Below are 7,657 nucleotides of genomic sequence, written 5' to 3' on the forward strand. Positions count from 1 at the left end.
AATCTGAAAACATTGGGGACCTAGGTGAACAATTCCTATAGGCTACCTCATTATCCTATATCCATCACCTCCATCCCCCCCTCTTCCACTCTTTTTTCACATACCTCCTCTTGTACATGGTACACTACAATGTTACTTTTCCTTCAAGTTTACCCTCGATCATTTGCTATTCTTGACTCTTGTTTTAAGTTAATTGTCAATTCTATAGCCATGTGCTTTGTCTTCCTTCCCACGAATGAAAGACCTAAAAGTTCTCAGAACTTTAGAAATCAATCCACGACCCATTCTAGCATTTTCTTCCTTCCTTCGACGATGGCTAATGGTTGAGCATTTTCCACTACCACGACACTTGCTCCCCCAAAAGCATTTCAAATGGTCTCAAGGAATCTCCCAAAGCATGATGTAATTGATTTAGCGTTGTTGTGAAACAACTTGGCACTATTTTCAGTGAAGCGGATCATTTAGTATTTTACACGTTTTTGGGGACCCATTCAAGCATTTTCTTCCTTACAACATTTAAAAATTAAATATCATCGACGAGTCTAGAAAACAAATATGCCTATTTTGTACCCCATAGAAATTAAATCGTCGAACCTGCTCCAGATTTCCAAAGTTTGCATAATGGTGTATCATCTATACGTTTAATGTAGTAGCTTACATAACTAGCATACCCCTTCAGGAAAAGTTATTTATGGAAAAATAGAAACTGATGCATTTCCTTTTTACTGATAACCAGAAAGACAAATGGGAGGAGAACAACTATGTTCAACTAGCACAAAGGTCAGCTAACGTAAATTGATAAGATAAAAGGCCGAATGAAAGAGAAGAAATCATCAAATAAGAAACAGGTGCACTTAAAAGCACAAATACTTGGCCAAAGCTAAGTTTCGATTAACATCCAATCTCGATCATTTCATTCACTCCAACAAAGCCAAACAACTAGATTGACGATCCCGAAACAGAGAAACCTTCAACCCCTCTCAGAATGTACAATCCACAAGAATCTCCATATAATGAAGTAGAGGCTCACAACTAATCAAAGATTCATCAGACCATTCCCAATTTCCTAAAGCGGCAACAACAAATTCTACTCTCCTTGTAGTTTCGTAACCCTCTCTTCTCCAGTTCTCCTCCCTCACTACCTTGCGAATCTCTTCTCCAATTCTACTCCCTCACTACTTCGCAACTCTCTTTTCCAGTAAAAACAGATTCTATTTCTATATTTTGAAGCTACTATTAACTGACTGCATTACTGCAATCTCCCTACATTTTTTTTAAAAAAATCAATCCTTTTATATTTAGTTCAACCCTACTCAATTTAGTTTTATAATAAATAATAAAGTATTAGCTAATATATGTTATTGCTATTGAGATTTTGGATATTTATATATGCATTTAAATATTTTTACGTATTTCGTATTAATTGGCGCCTCCATTCAAAAAGGTGTCTCGCCGCTTGTGTGGCGAGGCAGACCCTTGCCTCCTTTCGCCCTCCAAAAAAATGCCTCTACACTCAGAGGTAGAGAGGATGTTTCTGATAAACCCTCGGCTCAAGGAAAAAATTGTCCAAAGCAGACCGATTGTCACTCTGATCACATCATTTAAAAAACAGAATTCGCAACCCAATAGCAAATAGAATCCCAGCTTCCTACAGCAATCGATGAAAATACTTCCATATAGCATTACTTACAAGTCACAACCTTTGTTTCAACCAGCATCATATTAACTAAATGCCGCATTTTGATTTGTTGAATGCAGTTTACAGTCTCATCTCACAAACTAATTCGTTTATCATGAAGCTGAGCAAATGAAATACACATTGTAGTTCGCAAGTATTAAGATATACCCGTGGCTTTGTCCGACGTATCGTGATAAAGGGAATCCTCCTCAGGCACCGGATGAAGCACCTCATTCGCCTTTGCTACTTTTTTAGCTGAGCCATCATTACCCAAACTATCATCATCATCAGGAACAACATCTTTATCATCAAGATATCTCACCACAATAATAGGGCAAACACAATGACGCACACAATAATCACTGACACTCCCAAGCCTTCCCTCCGTGCTTCCCTCGATGCCCCAAACCCTCGACTACCCATGATCACAACACTCAACCCCAACCTCTCAATTTCAAAACAAAGCCTCTCCTTCATATCATGATCCTTCACGATACGAATCTTAAACGAAATGTTGGCATCAACAAGCGCCTGCGCCAAGTCATTAGCTTCTATTTTTACTTTTTCTAGAAATTCTGGACATATGTCTTCCTCCTCCATTGTCATTTTCCCATTGTATAATGGCTGGAAAATGATCATACAACCCCTTATTCATGAAATGCACTTCAGCCGCAGGCATTTGAACCATCCACTCACTATTAATTAAGACCCTGTCAATTTTACTTTGTACCCTATCCTTGCCACTTTGTTTATTGTTCCATGTAAAGAAAGCACCTGATGATTTCAAGTCTTGCAAATCACATTTCCCTGTACATTGCCTAAAATCTCTTATTTCTGCTAATGTGATCGTTTTACCCATTCTTTCCTCCACATTTAGCATACAATTAAAATCTCCCATGACTACCCATGGTCCAGTCATTTGATTACCTATCCTCTCAATTTCCATCCATAATTGTTTTCGTAGCCCTTGCTCATTAAACTCGTACACCAGTCACAAAAAATCTCCTTCTTTTCCCCCTATGTAGTACCTCACTATGGATTACCTGAGCATCGCCATGTATAATGCTCACATCAAAAGTCTTTAGTTTCCACACCATCCAGATTCTCCCTCCTGGATGTGCCGATATATTTGTTGTGAACGACCATTCCCTACAAAGATTAAGAGAAGCTTGATAAGCTTTATTCCTCTTGATCTTTGTCTCGAGGAGACCAAATAGGCATATATTATACTTATGCAAGAACAACTGCATCTCTTTATGTTTCTCTGCCCTGTTTAGTCCCCTTACGTTCCAAAAACCCATTTTATCCATTAGGGATGGTTATAACCCCCTCCCTATTTTTCCCAGTTGGTGCAAACCTCATACTATTTTCCATCTCCTTTCTGTTCCTTAGTATTTCAAAATTATTCTATGATGTTACTGATGGTCCTGATGTTTTGATTATCCTTTTGCTAGGTGATGTTACTACCATGAATGGCTCTCCTTGGTTCATTACTCCAACATTTTTACGATGAAACAATATAATTCTTAAACTGAAAACTCAATATTGTTTTGTAACTAAAGCCCTCAAGTAGGAAATGGGTGACGAATACATGACCGATGAAAAAATTGTAAAAGTTGCATAAGTTGTGATACAAAACTAATAAGATGAATTTTACTGTGAGTTTTATAGATCATTTGACTATGTAATTGAATCTATAGACATGATATTAATTTCAAATTTACTGTCCAAATTTATAGAATCTTATAAAGTATATGAAAAGTCATGATATTAATTTCATGAAAGATGAGTGGAATTAAACATTTTAATTGAACCAATTATAGGTAATAATTAATAAATTGAAATTTTCAATAAATGTAGGAATATAGAACAACTTTCTACAATCAGATTCAATTTATATTGTTTAGAAGTCTATTAATTTAATTAAAAGTTTATTAATTAAATTTTATGCTCTTAATATATAATTGTTCTCTTTAACTTGGTCTCATTTCACATTTATACCCATCAGCTTTGGATACGCACAAATAGACACTTAAACTTGTATAACTTTAAACAAGTAGACACGTGAATTGTACTTGACATGATACACGTAGGACAAAAAATGACATGCAGGAAATGTGTGTCTATTGTTCAACTTTATACAAGTTTAAATGTCTACTTGTGCACATCCAAAGTTGAAGGACATAAATGTTAGTTAAATCCAAGTTAAAGGTTATGCATTTAATTTAAGGGTATTGTTGACACCCAATTTTGGGCCCCTACAATATGAATTAATCAATGAGTTTCTAATAATTCTAAACGAGTTGAAATAGTTGACTTTATAAAGTTTCAAGTGGTTTTTCAAGTCATGTTAAAGTAGCGTCGATTTTTATAGTTTTAAAATGATATATTTTTTTATATATATATATATTTTTTAAATAGTTTATTTTATGGAAAATTTGAAAATAAAAAAAAGTTAGCTTTACTTAACGCTTTATTAAATTGATTTTGTCTAAATTTACATTTTATATTTCGAGTTCTTAGTTTATAGTTAGTTAACTATTTTATATTGTTAAAATTAAGAAGCTCGTGATTAATTGATGTCAATTCAACTTACTTAATTTCTTGTCGATCTATTAATCAACTCAATTTGGCTATACTTTAAAATGACTATAATTATATTCCATTTAGCCATTATACTCTGTTCAATTTAAAACCCAATTTCCATGCCTTTCCCTTAAATTCAATAGGACCAATTTGCTGTTTTATCCGTTTCCAATCAACAATCCAGCCCACTCCATCTTTCTTCAATTTAATCCAATACCCAACCCTTCACTTCTCCAACCCAGCCCAACCTCAACAATTTTCTCTTTTTCTGAGTCCTTCAGCTATTTATTTTTGGGATAATACATATATTTGACTCTAAATTTGGCTTCAAATTTTAATTTTGACCTCCAACTTTCATAATGCACAAAAAAGCACTTTAACTATCCAACTTTTAAATAAATAAACACATGAGTCCTACATGACACAATACACGTAGGACACCACGTAGGACAAAAAATGACATGTAGGATGACATGTGTGCCTATTTGTTCATCTTTATACAAGTTTAAGCGTCTACTTGTGCACACCCAAAGTTGAAGGCCATAAGTGTGATTCGAAGCCAAGTTAAAGGGCATATTTATGTATTATGCCATTTATTTTTGGATACCTATATACACATCTTTATTTTTCAAAATATCTATTATTTCCTATCATTTAAAAATATTTCTAAAATCCCTCTTTTTCCTTTCAAATCCATTAGATACATAAAGTTATACACGATTTTCTTTCTATTTTTACTCCTTATTTCACTCCCTCAACCTCTTCCAATTTTTACTCACTCTATCTTCCTATTTTCACTCCCTCAATCTTTACTTCCTTCATTTTTTTAATTTTCAGATTTTATTCTCTCTATTTTCAGTAATATCTCTCCACAATTTTTTTCAAAACAACTCAAGTTTTCGCTTTACAATTTTTTCCAAAGAATTACCGTATTCTCCTCCATTTTCACCTTCACAATATGCATAAGGAAAAGGTAAAAGATATGATGTATTCATATTGTTTCCTGCAAAATAATCAGTTTTAGGAGATCCTCTTTTACTGGTGAAATTATATTATGAAATGAAAAGAAGTAGTCTCTACCAAACGTATCATTTTATCATGTATCAAGTGTTGCTATGTATCTTCTACGGTTATTCAAATTTAGAAGAATATGTTTCGTACACAATATCAAATTATATTCGTGATACATTTGTGAGTGAAAAAATCGAGGAAGGACACATGCTCGAGCTTTAAATCTATTGTTTTACAAATTTTCAAAATCCCTCACTTATGCGCATTTAATTAATGTATCAGCGCATCAGAATAATGTATCTCACGCATCAGATTAATGTATCATGTATAAAATGTAATGTATCTTATTTAACGATTAATGTATCAGCGCTTATTTTAGTTATGATATGTAAATTCAAATTTATACTAAATGTATCTGATACATAACAATTCCCAAACAATAATGTATCGATCTCAAACAATTACTATATTTTTTAAAAAATTTAAACTGTTGTATTTCTCAAATAAAATAACAGACAAATAATAATGTATCAAACACTATTTTTTTTAGTTATGATACGTAAATTCAAATTTATACTAGATGTATCTTATACATAACAATTACCAAACAATAATCTACCGATCTCAAACTTAAAATCTTATGGGCAACACTTACTTATTTAATGTATCTAGTAAAAATATAATATCTATCAATTCAATCGAAAGGATCTTCATAATCTCAAACAAAAGAACATACATAAATAATAATATATCATGCACTAATTTTTAGTTATGATACGTAAATTTGGATTTATATATGTATCTGTAACATAACAATTGCCAAATAATAATGTATTGATCTCAAACCTAAAATTTTATGGGCAACACTTTCTTATTAGTGTACCAAGCAGAAATACAACACTTATCAATTTAAATTGAAAGGATCTTCAAGATGTATCTTCTCGAAAATTTTGATAATTTTTAATCAAAATTGAAAGAATCTTCAATGAACTAGGAGAATAATTTTGAAATTCAAAATTTTCGTCAATTTTGAATCAAAATGGAAAGGATCTTCAATGACTGGAGAAAAATTTAGAATCTCAGAATTTTCGATAATCTTGAATCAAAATCGAAAAGATATTCGATGAACTTGAATATTTACAAAAGAAATCGTTTGTCCAACAACAATTCCATACAATCCTTCATAACTCATCCCGCTTTTCAAAATTTTGACAAACTTTTTTATGAAACAGAGAGAACGATGAACAAGAAGGAGAAATTTAATTTTTTGATTTTTTTGGATTGTTACACTATATGATTTTGAATTCTTGATAATAATTTTGAATGGAATAACGTAATTTGTGGGATTTTAATTTAATTTTCAGTTTTTCCCTTAAATAGTGGAACAAATGGATACTATGAGATTTTAATTGATTTTACAGGTTTTTTTCCTTAATAAATGCAATAGATTGATACATAATGTATCAATAATTATGTATCCGAATCCTTAATTATGTATCTGAAATGTCTAAAAAATATGAAATTTATGTAATTATAAAAATAATATGGATAAAAGGTAATTTAGGTTTTATACTATGATATTTATGTAAGTTATACTTTATTTTTTCCCTCCTGACCCGACCCGTTTTCGCTATTCCAAAGAAAGCCAGACGTTCACGCGACGTGAAGGAAAATAAAGGACGCTCAGAAGCAGTCGCGTGAATGGCATAACAAGTGCAGGCAATGTACTGTTCTTGTCGTCTTCCTCTCGCGTCCCTGTCGTCGTACGACCCCAATAGCAAAACAAGGCACGCGTAACCATCCTCTCCATCGCGAGATGGAGTCACGTCGCAGCAAGGACGTTTGGGATCGATCCCAAGTGTCCAGTCCCCTTTCCTCTTCTGGTATGAGTCGATTTTTTCGGAGAAAGGTTGTTAATCCATAAATGGAAAAAAGGTTTTGAAATTCGAATGGGAATTTTTTCTCGTTTTCCCCCTCTTTTCAAAACCCTAAATCTTTCCCCTATATATATTCTCTTTCTGCTCATAGTAAAAGGGGGCTGGAAATTTTTTTGAGTGAAAAGAAATGGGGCTGGAAATTTTTTTGGATTTTTTTGATAAAAAGGGTGAATGAATCTTTTCGAAGTTCAAAATTTTCTTAAGATTGGTCAACTGGCACGAAAAGATTTAGAAAAAAGGATTGATTTTTTTTTCAAAGACTTATTGGAAGAGTTCTGGGGCAAGAACATCAAAAAGGAAAGTGCTAAGAAAGTAGTATAAAAAATATATACAGAAACGCTTGAGGAAATTGAGTCTCGATCGGAAGGCCACGTTTCCTATGATATATTCAATGCTACACAGTTGTCCCCTATGATCCCTCTTCTTTACTCTGCAGTTAGTTTTT

Source organism: Solanum pennellii, chromosome 7 (genome assembly GCF_001406875.1).
Source record: "Solanum pennellii chromosome 7, SPENNV200".
NCBI lineage: Eukaryota > Viridiplantae > Streptophyta > Magnoliopsida > Solanales > Solanaceae > Solanum > Solanum pennellii.